At 29.3% G+C, this 17,745-nt stretch overlaps 1 protein-coding gene across 11 annotated transcripts in view; it reads left to right on the top strand.

Annotated features, from left to right (window-relative positions):
* SK (small conductance calcium-activated potassium channel) overlaps nt 1–17,745 on the top strand; it is a 557,031-nt gene that overhangs the window by 82,641 nt on the left and 456,645 nt on the right. For all 11 annotated transcript variants that reach the window (XM_065507379.1, XM_065507378.1, XM_065507377.1 and 8 more), the window contains exon 2: nt 11,687–12,196. The gene's annotated coding sequence lies outside the window, so the exon portion shown is untranslated. The remainder of the gene's footprint in view (nt 1–11,686; nt 12,197–17,745) is intronic.

Below are 17,745 nucleotides of genomic sequence, written 5' to 3'. Positions count from 1 at the left end.
TGTAAACCTTTGATAGCTTTAGTATTTATTTTTGAATATGGAGGTTAGAAATAAAATTTAAAAAACTAACCGTTCTTAGTATAAACAAACAGTTGATTGTAAAAATACAATTTAAAACAAGTAAGAACGTATAATCGGTCAAGCCCGACCATATGATACCCTACACCAATCTAATTATGGACGAATTGCAATAAAATTAGGTGTCATGACTTCCGTATATATGAAACATATTTGTGTGGAATTGTATTTGAATACCAACATTTTTAAGAAATCTATAGTCATTAGAATGATTTTAAGAAGTAGGCATTATATGGGAGCTATGACTAATTATGGACCGATCGTTATAAAATTTAGTGACATGAATTTTGTATATATCGTCACCTAAAATGCAAAATAACGTAACATCACTTTTCATAAGTTTATAGGAGAAACAAAAAACGATATAAAATGAAAACTACTTGAGATATTGAAACAAAATTTTCAAATCTGAATTAAAATAACTCTAGAAATATATTTTAGGAAAAAAAACAAATTTTTTCAAAGCACACTTTAAGATATGTGGCTTACGTTTTTTTGAATTGTTATTTTCTGAAACAAAAAAACGTATCATCAATATACATGAATTTTTATGAAAAAATAAAAACTTAAATAAAAATATTTATTTTATTTTTAATAAAAGCAGCTTATTTATACATTTTTAATTTTATTATTTTTTTTTTATTTTAATTACTAACAACTACTTTTTTAAACTAAAAAAGGTTCTTCATTAAATTTTCATTAATACTGCAAAAAATATTCAATTGCAACAAATTTATTAAACAAAAATTAGGATACTACCTAAAATAAGGTATAAACGATTTAGTAATTAATTACTCAAAGCGTATACGTTATTTTGTTTAAGAAAATCATGTACTTGATGATAATGTAGTTTCAATTTTGGTTATAACTTGGTTATTTTTGATAGTAAAAGTCTAAAATTTTGTACACATATGTAATATGATGTAATGAATCGTAATCAATAATAAAATCAATTTCGAATTTTTTGATGATACGTTGTTTTGCATTTTAGGTGACGATATATAAATTATTTGTGTTGAGTTTTATTAGAATACCAATATTTTTAAGAGATTTATGCTAGTTGAAGTTTTTTTCGGAAATGGGCATATATGGTAGCTATGACCGATCAAAAAAAAATTTGGTGAGGCGAGTTCGACTTATATAAAACATAGTTTTGCTGAATTTAGTTTGTATGTCTATATAACTAAGATATCGACTCAGAAAGTAATCCTGAGCAGATTGGTATACTTTAAGGTGGTTGTTAGGACATCAGCACAAATCCAATATACCCTGCCCACTATGGTGGTGTAGGGTATGACTACTAAAAGTTGGTTGTTATATCCACTTACAAGGATAATTAACATGGGGACTGCACAAAATCAACTGATTCCTAATTCATCGTAATTTAATGTAGGTCTTCTGTCAAACTTTGATAAAGTTTACATTTGGTTTTAAAAATAGCAATATTTTGATTTTTACATTTCTTCTATATTTCTACAAAAACAAAAGGTATTTCGTATTGTTGTATTTGTTGCCACTTTGCTCTCACCTACTTAATTCGCCTGTCCACTTATAAGAAAACACACAAATTCGCTTCTACGGCGTAAAGAAAAATTATTCCTAAAATTAATATTAATCATACGCTACCTATAGTAAATTTACTAAAATCGTTATAAATTGAAAACCGTAAAGAATTTTTATGGATTTTTTGCAATTTTATGGAATTATTCTATTTTATTTGTATCTTCAAATATAATTTAGTTTTTAAGCAGAATTTTTTTTTGGAGTTTGTATCACTTTAATAACGATTAAATAATAATAAGCATTAAATTTTGATCACCGTTTTTCATTAAAAATTTTAACCCAAGTATTATTGGATTTTTATACCCTTCACCTTCGTGAGAAGTTTGTCATTCCGTTTGTAATTTCTACATTTTTCATTTCCGACCCTATAAAGTATATATATTCTGGAACCTTATAGATAGCGGAGTCGATAAAGCCATGTCCGTCTGTCTTTCTGTCTGTCTGTTGAAATCAATTTTCTGAAGACCCCATATATCTTCGGGATCCAAATCTTCAATAATTCTGTCAGACATGCTTTCGAGAAGTTTTCTATTTAAATTCAGCAAAATCGGTCCACAAATGGCTGAGATATGAGGAAAAAACCAGGACAACCTCGATTTTTGACCTATTTTTTACCTATATCTGGATTACTAAGATATTAACATAGACAATATGGATATCTAATGATAGTTATTTCGAAGACATTTGCAACGACGTATATAAGACCATAGTAAGTTGGACCTACAATGGGTCAAAATCGGAAAAAAAATTTTGAACCCGAATTTTTTTTCACCAAACAAAATTGAAAAAACAATAAAAAATTTTAAAATAACAATTAGAAATTTTTGAAAAAAATAACTTAAAAAAAAAATTAATTTTGTTTACCTAAAAATATTAAAAAATTTTATTTTGAAGTATAATTTGGTGAAGAGTATATAAGATTCGGCACAGCCGAATATAGCACTCTTACTTGTTTTTAATCAAGTTACCTTTGAAAAGTATGTCAGTTATTACGTTTAATGTCAATTATGTTCACTTGCTGTTAATCTGAATAAAATGAGTGACCAGGAAAAAATGCGTATTAAAATTATGAAATATTTTCAACAAAACCCAACTTGGTCCTACAAAAAGTTGGCCAAACAATCAAAGGTCCACCGTCAAACTGATTCCAATATTATTAAACAGCAGCGGGAGAACTTGTCCGTTGATAGAATACCTGGTTCGTTTAGGAGGAATGATCCACATGATGTTTTTAAAGCCAATAAATAGAAAGCATTTTCAACACATTCGGTAGGACAGCAGTCCGGTGGGCTCAATACTCGGACTATTTGTTACGAAAAGTTAATGCCAATGCAGGTTTAAAACAAGTAAGAAAGTATGGTCGGTCAAGCCCGAACATTTAATACCCTACACTGATTAAATGAGCAAAAACATTTTTCCTTTAAAATATCAATAATTTATATTCATGAGTGATTTTCGGAAGTGGGTCTTATATGGGAGCTATGACCAATTATGGACCGATCACCATGAAATTAAATCGTGTGATTTATATCTATATGAGGGTTATTTATGTTAAATTTTGTGTGTTTGCCAAAATTTTTAAGAGATTTATGAACGTTAAAGTAATTTTTGCCAGCGGGTCTATATGGGAGCTATGACTAATTATGGGCCGATCCTAACAAAATTTGGTGACATGAATTTCGTGTATACACAACTTATTTGGAGCGAAATTTGTGGAGATACATATATAAATTAAACATTTATGACCGATAAAGTTCAATTTCGGGAGGACATTTGTATGGGTGCTAGGTGAAATAATGGAACGATTTCAGCCAATTTCAATAGGCTTAGTCCTTGGGCCGAAGAATATATATACACCAAATTTGATCAAAATAACTTAAAAATTGCGACCTGTACTTTGCGCACAAGTTTTACATGGACAGCCAGCTCGCCGACCAGCCAGACGGACATCTTTTAATCGACTCAGTAAGTGATTCTAAGTCGATCGGTATACTTTAAGGTGGGTTAGACTAATATTTTTGAGCGTTACAAACTTCTGCACAAACGCATTATACCCCACTATGGTGGTGTAGGGTATAAAAAACATACAAGGCTCAAAAAGTTCCTATCAGGAACTCTGCTTAAAATTTAGAGGGCAAAGACAGAGCACGGAAGTTGAAGTCAAATTTTATACAAAAAAAAATTACCTGCTGTATAATGGATGGCGAAATATAGCTTCAGGGTCAATATTTTTATGTAGCTGATGCTCGATGAAATGTTGTAGAAAATTTTAGGGCCCAAAAGCAGAAAATTGTCACAAAAAGTTCTTGGCATGGCAAGCAATATATATTTGTTACAAAGGGCTCTATAAATACCGAAATTTACATCAAGGAATGTTTACAAAAAAAGATGCTTCTATTAATAAGACTTCTTAATGTGTCCACATAATTTTGGCTTGATTTGGCATCCTGTCGCTATGGTAAGCAAGGTCTTGGTACAATAATGAGGCAAATGCTTCAAACTGCCTGGAGCTAAGGTCAGAGGAGAAATATTGGGCTCTTGTTAAATGAGAATTAAAGAGCACTATAAAAACCTTAAGGAAAGGGTTTAAGGAAAAGGTTCATAAATTTATCACTATTGATAAGAACTATAAAAATTATATTTTTTGTAAGTTGTAATAATAATTTTAATCAAATAAAAAAATCAAAACTGTAGATTTAGTGGTTTCTTTTTTATTAACATATAAGTATGTTAAGAATTTTTCGATCTCAGTCCTTATTAATTTCTTAAATCAGAAAAACATTAAACATTTTAAAATTTTTTCGTTCAAATAGTAATTTTTATATACTAAAATATTTGCTAACCAAAAAATTTGTAAAATCCTATTTATAGATTTTAAACAATTTTGTAAAATCCCTCATCAAATAATATTAATTATGTGCTCTCTTAAACCATCTTGACCAACTTGATAGAACATTTTTAGAAAATTTTTTAGAGTTTCTGTTAAAAAAAGATGAGATGCAAAATAATTTGCTTTAAAATTTGAAAATACAATTTTCTGAATTTGTCTTTCTTCTTTTTGTGAAACTTGTTTACAATTCGTCCAGATTTCCACTTATTAAACTTATCATTCATGAGTTTTTAAACTGTTCTGAATCATTTATATAAAATTCTCATAATTAAATATTAATCATACGCCGCTTAAAACAATTTTACTAAAATCGTTTTAATTTGTAAATTTGTATATAAATTTTAATTGTTTTAAATTAGTTTCAGAAAAAGTTATTTCTTTAGCATTTGTTATGATAGGTTGGGGGAAAAATATTAAAATTTGTTTAAGTTTTCAACAATTTCGTTAAATTTAAATCTTTAAAAGAAAAATTTAAAAGTATTCAAAAAGAAACATTTATTTAAATGAATATTTTTCAAACTTAAATACATCTTATTTAAATTGTTTAAATAGTGCAACTTTTATAATAATTAAAGTCAAATACTTACATAACTACTTAACTAAACTACTCAGTATATAATCCTCTAAATTTCCCCTAACTATTTTATGTTTTTTAACAGTCATATAGCTGCAGGCTCCCTTCAAATCCAAAGTCAGCCAGCCAACTGTCTCCACATTCACTTTACTTTGCTGCTGCACATTTGGTCAATTTTATAACCAACATAAAGCTCAAAATGGTTTTCATTAACTATTTTTGCTTGTTTGAAATCAGTCATTCTTTTACGACTACGAAAGCCAGGCAGCTATAAAATATTTTTGATGAAATGCCTGTTGGCGTTTCGAGGTTTGTTGAAGGGTGGCAAAGGAGAGGGTTTACTTTTGTTTTTTTTTATTATTTTTTGTTTTCGTTGTGTAGTCACGAATTTTATGAATCTTTTGTTCTTTTTCATTATCTTGTTCATTTGACTTGTTATGACATTGCACTATGATGTTCATATAGCAAAAAAAAAAAAACATGTACTCGTATGTTCAAACTCAAGTGCAGGGCAGATGTTTAAAAGAGTGAAGGTTTTTAATTTATATGTTAATAAATATAATGTTTTGTAAGCTTTGTTAGAAATAAATTATCTCTTTATTTACACAAGTACAATAAATAATTGTTAATTTCTTAAGTCAGAAAAAATAAAAATTTTAATTTTTTCAGAGCGTCCTAATAAACCTGCTTAAGCATGAAAACGTCGAAATTATGTTTTTTAGTGCACTATTTTTTTCTTCGTCTGTACCTACTCATTCTTTCAGAATCATTAAAAGTTTCTTACAGCCCTTTTATATTTATCAAGTTATAGGGTTTTAAGTGAATATATTAAAGTGAGAGTATGAGTAATATTGATTCGTAAGAAAATTTATTAAATTAATACAAAACCAAGGTTGGCTACCGATTCAAAACGATAAAAAGGTAAAACTAATTTGGACTATTTTGGTAATGGTAGTTCCAGTTATTTCAGTAACGTTATTTTAATTATAACGTCAATTTTACATTGAATTAAATAATATGGTGATTTTTCATCAAGCTAAATATACAATTTGAATTAATGTAAAATTTTAATGGTTAATGATATCATAGCAAGTTTTGGAGCTAATATAGATCTAAATATCCTTAAGTCAATGACATTACAATAGTTGCCATTCTTTGTTTTTAAATACCGTAATTACTAAAACGGGGATAGTGTGTTCTAAAAACGGAGTTTCTTTTCTGAAATTTACCAACATTGACATTATTTGAAGTTTGATAGAAAAAATCCTTGAATTTATTTAAACAACATATAGGGCTATATAAATATGGAGCTTACTCGAGGATCGGTGTTTTGATTTTTTAAATTATTTTTTACTCAAACCTAAAATTTTGTTTAAAAATTGGTCAAGTTTGGAGAGGGCTGGGAGGGATAATGTCCGCTTATGTGAAACAATTTTTACTTTACACGCATTTGCATGAAGTTCTCTTTGCAGATCATATAAAATTGTATATAGTCCCGAAGAAAATTTTTTTTTAACTTAAAAAAATACACGTGTCCAATGTTGAAACATGTAAAAATATGTTTAAATTTTGGATGCGTGTAACTTATTATAATATATATATTAGGGTGGCCCTTAATAAACGAAAATTGGATTTTGGCCATTCTCACCCTCCAGTTTGGTGAACATTAGTAAAAAAATCATCCTGAAAAAATTTTATGTAAATCGGTTGGGGATAAGGCACGTTTATCCCCAACCGATTTACCTAAAATTGTTTTTTCTCTTAAAATTTCAAAACTTAAATCGCAGGTACGGAAAAACTATAACAGATATTTTCATAATTTTTTCACATTTTTATTCCCTATTTTATTCTTAATGAATCCCAATGAGATGATGAAAAAAAGTCTGAAATTTTTTTTAACAAAATTTTTAAAAATTTGAAATGGAGTTTTGAAACTGCGTTAAAAAAAATTTATTTTTTTGTTCATACCTAAGAATAGGTTAACGGTATCCTACGAAGACAAAAGCTCATATACAAGTAAATATGGACATATTTTAAGTAAAAATGAGCTTTTATTTTAATATTTATCAAAATATGTTAATTTTGTTCCTACCTTTCTTGTTCTAGTTGCCTGAGACACGTTAATGGCCTGGCGAATTTTTAATAACTTTAACATTTTTTGACAAATTTCTTGTTTTTATATCTCATTAGAACGACAATTACGTACACATTTCGATTCTTTTAAATTAAATTGCAAAAGTAATTTTTTAATGGCAAAATTTTTACAAAAACTTAAAAAAATTAATTTTTTCCCCTTGTAAATGCATCTCAAAACTTCAGAGGGCTTGCGGCACGTCTTAACCCCAACCGATTTACCTAAATTTTTTTCAGGATGATTTTTTTACTAATGTTCACCAAACTGGGGGGTGAGAATGGCCAAAATCCAACTTTCGTTTATTAAGGGGCAAAATTAAAAAAATAAACCTAAATATCTCTTGAACTAAAAGAGATAACCTACATATGTAAGCATATTGTAGATCTTTTCAAGGACTGTATACATTTTAATTTTCAGCTCATTGGAATAAATAGATTTTTGAAGATTTTTTTTAAATTAGAGACTCTGAGAAGTTGATCCCGCTTACGAGGCTGAACAACGAAAACACCACAGCCGAGTAAATAAAATAATACAGCAGAGCATAGAAATGTGGTTTGGATCATACTTTTTTAACAAAAAATCTTTGTTTAGCGTAAAAAAGTAGTAAAAACCGAAAATTTGTAAGATATAAAGTTACCTTTGTGAGCTATTTAGAGTACCTATTCACTTTCAGATTGCAATGATATGTTACAAGAGTTGCTCAGCTTTACCCTAGCTACAACATTGCTAAATATTATTAGTGAAAATTTACAAGTAGTGAAACAAATTTTTGGGAAAAAATGTAAAACCAAATTTATTTGGTGGACTTCTTAGCTATATTATTGTTATATATAGTTAAGCGGTATCATCAAGTTTGAATTAGCTATTGGCCAAAAACTGATGACACCTTTTTTTGAAGGTCCACTGATTTTCAGAATCTGTGAAGGTCCATAGAGAGTCTGAACCTATACTGTCATGGCTGTGTGTTTTTTGTAATAATTCATGAGGAATTATATTCAAGTAATAATAACTTAAACAAAATTTCGTTAAACTACAATTTGTTTATAATTTCAATCACATGGCCTATAATTTAAATTAGGTCGTGTGATTTATTTCTTTATGAAATTTATTTCTGTTGAATTTTATTAGCATACCAACATGTTAAAGAATTCAAGCTCGTCAAAGTCGTTATAATGGAGCTATGTCCAATTATGGACCAATCGCTATGAAATTTATATAAAATTAATTTTTGTTCAAAGTTGGTTTCTTAAGTGGGCCTTGTATGGAAGCTGTGTTCAGTTATGAATGGATTCACACACAATTCTTATGTGTGATATATTTGTATATAAAATTTATTTGTGAAAAAATGTGTGTGAATACCTACTGTGGTGGCCAGCTATTTAAGACAAATACTTGAATTTTTTTCATCAACTGAATTTTAAGTGTGATAGAGCCAAAACAAAAGGACCTAACGGTAAGAAATTTATTATTAATATTTCTAATTTCTCAAAAATGTTTGGAAAAATCGGTACAACATATATGGACAAAGATATGTGGAAATACATTGACCCATCTCAGCGAACATCCGCTATAAATAACATGATATGACCGAAACTAATGGAACTAAAAATACGAAATAATAATAAAAATATAATGATATAAATGTTAGAAAATATGTTTATTAAAAAAAAGAATTTTTGGTCAAGTTATAGAAAAATCTTGTGTTCGATGAATTGACTCAGTTGAATAAAACACAATAGTGTGTTAACACACTCCTCATGCATTCATATTCGTGGAAATATTTGAAAAAATAATTGACAATCACATGGAATTTAGCAAACAATTTTTGTCTTAACTACCTGGCCACCACTGTATATAAATCAAGCATTTATTGGCGATAAAATCCTTTTTCGGGAGGACATTTGTATGGGGGCAAGGTGAAATAGTACACCAATTCTTACCAGTTTAAATAGACTTTGTTCTTGTACTGAAAATAATACATGTGCAGAATTTTATCGAAGTATCTTCAAAATTGCGACCTGTACTTGGCGCACAAGTTTACAGGAACAGCCAGCTAATTAGCCAGACTGAAAGACGGATATCATTAAATGGAACCAGAAAGATATTCTGAGCCAATCCGTATAGTTAAATGTAGGTATAGATTAATAGAAGATGTCAGGAAAAGCATTGTCAGCTGTGGAATAGTTCAACACTAAGTTGAATTTGACGGACAAAAAGGTGGTTAAAAATTTCGTTTAAGTGCTAAATAGACGAATTTGAAAAAAGTAGCAATTTATGCCCGATTATGGCTAATAGATTAGGTTATTGAAAATAATAAATAAATTAAAAAAAGTTCCACGTTTTGGATAATAACATGGTGCTACGATGGAAAAAAAGGTAAACGAGCAGGCGTGGGTTATAGGTCTTGCTGAGTACATTACAAATTGTGTCGATCTATAACTCAGTCAGTTTTTGTCTGACTTTATATTTTTGAAAGAAAACTGATTACGCTTTTATTTTTTATACATTTGTTAGTAATAAGTGTTGTTTTTGTTAACAATATCTAACAGAAAAACAAAATTAATCAACTTTTTTGAATTTAGTCACTTTTCATTTCACACAGCGCATATGAATAAAAACCAAGTAAGAAATTATAGTTGGTCAAGCCCGACCATATGATACCCTACACCGAGAAGAGCAGTTTTCTTTTAAAATTAGGTGGCATGTCTTCTATATATATGAAGCTTATTTGTGTTGAATTTTATTTGAATACCAACATTTTTAAGAAATCTATACTCGTAAAAATGAATTTCGGAAGTGGGTCTTATATGGGAGCTATGACTAATTATGCATCGATCGTTACAAAATTTGTTGTAATCACTTTAGTATATATACAACTTATTTCTGTTAAATTTTATTGGAGTACCAACATTTTTAAGAGATTTATGCTGTTTAAAGTGATTTTCGAAAGTGGGCCTTATATGGGAGCTATGACTAATTATGAACCGATCATCACAAAATTTTGTGGTGCGAGTTAGGCTTATTTAGAACTTATTTGTGCTGAATTTGGTTTGGATTACAATATAAATAAGATTTTTATGAGAGCTTAATTATTTTCAGATAGGGCAATCGTATGGGGGCTACGAGAAATAATGAACCGATTCTAACCAAATTCAATAGGCTCCGTGTTTGGGACAAAGGGAAAGCTTGTACCAAATTTTGTTGAATTATCATTGAAATTGCGACCTGTACTTTGATTACAAGGTTTACATGGACGGACAGACAGACGGACATCGCTTAATCGACTCAGAAAGTGCTTCTGAGCAGATTGGTATAATTTAAGGTGGGTGTGGGGACGTTACAAACATCAGCGCTAACCCAATATACCCTCCCCACTATGGTGGTGTAGGGTATAAATATTTGTACAGTTTTTAATTTACAAGGTACATTTTTTGGATCTTTTTTCGAAAAAGTTGAATAATTTTTACAAATATAAACTGATTTTAACAAGTATACGCATTTGTATCTACATGAAATTGTCTTTAAAACACTGTGGAAAAAATTGGTTTTCATAGAAAAAATTAAATTAAAAATTAAATGAATTTTAAAAAAAAAAATTACGAAAAAAATAAAACGAAACTTTTTATAAAAACTTACACAATTTTTTAGAATATACAATTTAAGAAAGCTTAATTATTTTCCTATCTATAACTGTTTAAAATTTTGAAGTCGGTCTAAAAATGTGTGAGTTAGAGGTACTAAAGTACTACGACCTACCCTAAAACAGTTTTTTTCAAAATAGCTCAAAATTTTGAGGGTGTTTTAAAATCTTTGAAAACGGTTTTAGTATGTCCTCACCTAGGCCTACAACCCACATTAGGTTGCTTTTCAAATTCTGATTATTTTCTTGGCATTTTTAATAAAAAAATATATATAAAAAAAAAATAAAAATTTTTTATAATAACCTTTGATATGCATCAAAATATAATCAATATCAAAAACCACTTCACAAGTTAAATTGCATATTTTTTTATTAGAAAGACGAACTAGTTTGATTTGGGTGTGCTCAAGTTTAATAGATTTAAAGTTACATATTTGTTATAATTTTCTGTTGAACAGAATTTCATAAATTATCATTCTTTCAAACTCCTGCTAACATCTGTCTTACATGCAGCAAACAATCAAAATTTAATTGTGTATTAAAGTGGCTTAAAGTACTAGTCTGTTTTGTTTATGTGGATGTGTATCCTAACAAAAGTGTAAGTATATAGTATATTTGTATAAGTCTGTATAGTTCTATAAAAAAATAACCAAATCTCTGCAGCCCACAAATTGCAACGTATAAAAGCTATGCATGTCTCTACTATATAATAAATTAAAAAGAAAATAAATAACAAAAAAAAAAAAATATAAAACAGCCAAGCAGTAACTAACAAACTACATCTCTACTACATTTCTGTCATTTTAGAGTTACGACGAACGAGCCTGTTGTACGAGCAGCAACGGCCTGATGTGATACGCATATCAACGTCAACTCAAACGAGGGGGTAATAACTAAAAGGAAACTTAAAATAATAACCATAAAAAAAGCAAAACAAAATTGAAGTAAATAAAAACATAACAAGCTGCATCTACCAACTACCAACGACCAAGTACCGAAAAATAAAGAAAACATATAAAAAAATCTCTACAAGCACGTTTGTCAGCCAAAAAAAAAAAACAAAAAATAACGAGAACTACAATTTCTGTAACAAACACTGGCAAAAGGATAACGAAACAGTAACCAGCTTGTAAATGCTGAGTTTTTTCCTAAAAACCATACCTCTTTTGAATAAAGACATTCGACCAACAGCCAACATCGAGTCATTGTAACACCACCCCACCCACTGATTCCTTGTTGTTTGCTTGTATGAGAAGACATTGTCGCCCAAGGATAAGCCGGCAACAACGTTGGGTTTTATAAAGCGTCGAACGCAAGGTAAGTGAAATTCTTTTACATTCAACAACGAGTAAGTACCCATGAAATACTTACAACTACATACAGAGAAGTGCAATTAATTTAGTGTTTTTTTTTTCTTTATTTTTATTGTTATTTTTGTTTGTACCTGTAGTTATTTTTTAGTTTTTTTTTATCCCCAACTGCTGTGCATGGTTTTACACCTTGCAGTTATAGTGGTGTTTGTACAGAAATTTATTGTTAACTTAATAAATGCACTGTGGGAGGAATAAATTTTATTAAACAGACAATATGGTTGCTTGTAATCAATCACTTTAGAACTAATGAATTGATTTTAACTGGTATTTGAAGAATATATTAACACTAGGGTGGACTTTATAAAAAAAATCCAAAATTGTAAATATTGAAAATTTCAGCAAAATCGGATATTATTTATGGGACGAAATATAAAATATCGATCCAAGAAATAAAGTTTCAGAATTCAACAATAGTTGGTATAAAAATTTAACATATTTTATAGTATCTGATTTCATATTAACGGTAATAAATTCAATTATCATTGAACTATATCTTAAATAGCACAATTGAAAAAGTATACAAAATTCAGAATGAGGCCATGGGGCACAGTGCTTTGTTCAATGGACAATAATCAAAACCAAGATCATGTCTTTGATGTTAATGAAATTTATATTTTTCAATAGACAACTAAATAACACATTCGTGTAAAAAAGACTTTTTTATAAATATCTCTTTTTGTCGTCACTAGAGGTCGCTAAAGTTAGTACATTTTCAACATAAATTTTATGGAGAAAAATATATTTTTTTTATGGTTAACTAAAATCATTGTTAAAAGTTCGTTTTAAAAGATATAAACTCGCGATTGGCTGCAAATGAAAGAATATGAATGTGAAATTATGGAAAATTACTGTTTTTGTCAAAAAAGGTTTAACAGTTTAATCTGCGCAATTTTTAATAATTAACATTTTTTTTATTGTAAGCCTGAAATTCTAAAACTTTGTTAGAATATTAGTAAAATATATGTTAATCTATTTTGGTTGTGTTTTACTATAAAATAGCCTTAAGTATTATTTATAAGAAAATGTAATCATAAGTTGTCCTTTCTTATGAAAACTATTAAAATTTTGTTTTTGTTTAAATGTTTAAATTACCATTCGTAAATTTTCAATTTGATGGTTTGGGGAAATAGCTCCAGATTTTTGGTTTTTTATAAAATAATACCGTTTTTCTTTTAATTAACTAAGAAATATTGCGTTATTTACCAAAAGTAGTTTAATAGCATAAAAAGTATTAATAGGTCTTTATTTGGTTCTTGATGTTGTATGTTTTTTTGCTGAAATCAAAAAAAAAATCTAAAGTTTGATTTAATTTTGAAAAAAAACATGTTAATCAATTTTAATTTTTCTTTAATTATATCTAATGCCTATCTCTTGTTTATTATAATGTGAAATCATTATTTGTCCGTTTTGACTAGAACTTTAAAAAAAAATAGTTTTTGATGGCACCCATAAATAATACATTTTTACCGTAAATGTAAGTAACTCAATAATTGAATATAACCTACATATCCTTAGGTTGAGATAGTAATATGAGTTTCTGCTTATATTAGGAACACTTAAAGTATAATCCAACATCCAGTTTCTAATATTACAGCTGAACCATAAGGCTATCAACATTTGAAAATGTCCGTCCATCCGTCCTTCCGAATTTAGAAAATACAATATTTCAGTATTTTAAAAAAAAGGATATATGGCAGTTATGTAAATCCTTGTTAGAATTTAAATGTTAATAACTAAATTAATCTAATATTATAAGAGAACAATAATTTCTGAAAATTAATAATTTTATTCAGGTTTATAGGTTTTTTAAGGAAAAGGATGTATGGCAGCCACCCGAATCCTTGCTGCGATTGTAATAAAAATGTTCACAAACAACAATAACTTTATTAAAATGATTATAACCAAATTTTAAAATGTAAGGAGTATAACTGTGAATTTTATTCAAAATTATATATTCAGGATATATGTGAGGTACACGTGTCCTTGCACGGATTTTTTCAAGAATTATATTTTTTCTTAATCTTATATTCTGCTAATTTTTATTCGTCTGCAATAACTCCTTCTATTTTTGTCCATTGCCTATATAAAAACAAATCACTGTGTGGGGGTTTCTCGTGTTATTTGAAATTTAGGGATATATTTGAACAAATGTTTATACAATTTTATAAAATTCGTTTTATATTACTCGGTGAATCGGTCATAGAATCCAATCATTGTCGGAATCGGTTTTGAAAACGACAAAAAAGATATATTTGACTTATTAAACCTAATGTAATTTTTTATTTAATCGATAAAGAATTTGATTCGAATATAAAACTGATAACTTTAGATTTCACGAGGAAGAGTACAATTAATATTGTAAACAACAAAGTTTTTTTTTTTGCTCAGAAAATGTTGTATTTTGTGTCTACAAACCGTTATATGCGGGAAGTTTTGCCTTACTTCTTTAATTTAAAAAAAAAGCCAGACATGAAGCCGTAATATTCCATTATGACAACGATCGGCCACATGTTGTAATACATGTAAAAAAGTATTTAGGCTGAAGTGGTTGGGAAGTTTTACATCACTCGCTTTATAGTCTAGATCGTGCCCCGTCCAACTACTATTTGCTTCGCTTTCTCTAAGATACTCTTCAATTTGGGACAGAGTATCCTATATATGCGTAATTCGTTAACAATGCCCAATACTTTGAACAAATTTTTATTGTACAAATGTTTCGAAATAATGGCTAAAAATTCCGCATTTTTAATTCTTTGAAGAATTATCACATTTTTAATAAAGTTTGTATGTGTTGTTAACCACACAATGACCTATAGTGGAAAAGTTTTAAAAAATGCTTTATTGGTTCAATTTCCTATGTTAAAAAGGAAAGTCTTTTTAGGAAAATATATTTAAAGTAGGGTTCATAAGCGTTACTACGGTACCTACCAGTATTGTAAAATGGTATATGGGCATTTCCTGGGGTCCTGATGTCCAAAGAATATAGAAAACAAAATTTGTTCTAGCATTTTATTGCGATTCGATAGCATTTTGGTTGCTCTATGTTTAATGCAAAAGATGGATTTCATCGAGTTTAAGTTTTCATAATGATACACGCTGAGAAAAAATATAATTGGGCATGGTTACTCTAACCGTTTAAATAGTGTTACAAGATTTTAAACAATATTATAGTCACAGTAACTATTTACATGATTGTGGCAACCATAATATGGTTAATATATTATTCACATGATTGTATCAACCATAAATATGGTTACAGTAAACAAATATATGTTTGTGGCAACCATATTTATGATGAATAATTTTATCATAATATGTTGTTCTCAAATTATGATAAGCCTTAAGCCGAGAGCAACATAATATGATAAGTCCTTCATAATATGAATGGTTGTCACAAACATATATTTGTTTACTGTAACCATATGAATCGTAAATTAACCATATTATGGTTACCACAATCATATAAATGGTTACTGTGACTATAATATAGTTAAAAAGCTTGTAACAATATTGAAATGGTTACAGTAACCATGCCCAACTATATTTTTTCTCTGCGTGTAGTTATAAACATGTGGTAACGAACGTACTCAAAATAGACCATATAATACCCTACACTAAGTAATATTTTTCTTTTAAAAATTCAATAATTTATATTTGTGAGTGATTTTCGAAGTGGGCTTTTTATGGGAGCTATGACCAATTATTGACCATGAAATTAGGTTGTAGTTTATGTCTATTTGAAATTTATTTATGATGAATTTTATGTGTATACCTAAAATTTTTATGAGATTTATGAACGTTAAAGTGACTTACGGAAGCGGGCCTTATATGGGAACACAAACAAAAGTTAAGAAAGTCTGAAATCTAATAATGTTATATGTGTTGCCCTTGATTCGAGAAAAGAGAGGACCAAGTATTTTTTTTTGCTTGGACCAGCACTCAGTGGTAAGAGTCATACTCATGCAATGCATTGTGTTGGAACTAGGAAAATAGGTTATGGGAGGGAGCGTAGAGGGAGTAGTGTTTGTGACATTTAATATGAATTTTCCTATATTGAAAATGACAGGAAAGACTTCAGCAGGAAGCTTATATCACATACGTACAGTACGACAAAAGAACGAATTTTCCCTGTAATATGTTCTGCTATCTCATGTAAAGTCGACGGCGAATTGATGAGCCCTTGCCGAAGAACGTGTATTGCGGGTTTCGGGAACGAGGTCCCTAATTATAGCAGAACACATACCATTGTAGTATCGGTATAAAAACACAACCCTTTGCGACGATGTTCCAGTGAGTCAATAGAGCTGGATACCATATGCATTGAACACATTGAAGACAGCAGGCTACACGACTACACGAACACAAATTCTGCTGGCTGGAGTTGTAGTCGTGTGGCAGCTACTGAATTATTTTAAAGACGACAGCTACAAAGTAAACACCTGATTTATAATTCAGTTATAATAAAAAATAACCGTACAAAATTCCAAAATAATTAAGATTTAAACAATTATTTTGAGTAAACATATATATATGGTTATAATTAATTATGTACCTGTTATTAATTTACATCAATATGGTTATTAAAAACTTCTCTTAATTAAGTAAAAAAAATATATTTTTTTTAAGCACTCATTTGATTTACATTTTTTATTATATTAGCAACACTATTTCTGCTTTGTAGTTGACAGAAATATAAATTAGTTTAATTCGGCTACAGCGGCAAAAGCAATCGTGTGGTCGTGTAGCTGTGCTGTCGTCAAAAGAATCGTCTTCATATAAACGTGTGTATTCTAATTTTAACAGATTGCAGTTGGTAGCCTGCTGTCTTCAATGTGTTCCATGCAATACTGTCAACGAGTAACTTCAAAATAGACTTCGAAGGACCGGCCCACATATGAGAACTGTATTCCATTTTTGGTCGCATATAAGTGATGTAAATAGTAAGGAGATAAGATGGAGTTTAATATTTCCTACACCGTTTTAGAAAACCAAGGCACTTGAATACTTTCGTCGACACTAGAAAAATGTATTTTGTCCAGCGGACATCGCACAGATCACTTATGCCTAGAACATCAAGAGCTTCTGATTCTTTAATATTAGATGGAGCGACATGATCTGTTGTGCGTTTGTGTTTTAACATACAACATTGAGTCTTGCTTGTATGAAAATCGTCTCTATTCGCACAATTCCATTTAGAGATTGTCACAAGATCTTGGTTAAGCGTAACATTCATGTTCTGCCTCATTGCCCCAATCTCCGAATGGCTTGGTCTGTGATTGAATGAATATGAATGGCAAATGTTGCTGTCATCTGCAAAAGAATAGATTGGGTTGGAAGTTTGACATAGGAAGTCGTTTAGAAAGATAAGAAATAGAGTAGGAAAAAGACGGAGCCTTGCGATACCCCTGAATTGATCTAGAACTCGTGTGAGTTTCCAGATTTCTCTGAGAAAGCTCGATATATGTATGTAAATGGAGAATGGCATCTTCTTTA

The sequence above is a fragment of the Calliphora vicina genome, chromosome 4, assembly GCF_958450345.1.
Source record: "Calliphora vicina chromosome 4, idCalVici1.1, whole genome shotgun sequence".
Classification (NCBI taxonomy): Eukaryota; Metazoa; Arthropoda; class Insecta; order Diptera; family Calliphoridae; genus Calliphora; species Calliphora vicina.
The sequence above is the reverse complement of the archived record's forward strand: the minus strand, read 5'-3'. Positions and strand labels throughout refer to the sequence as shown.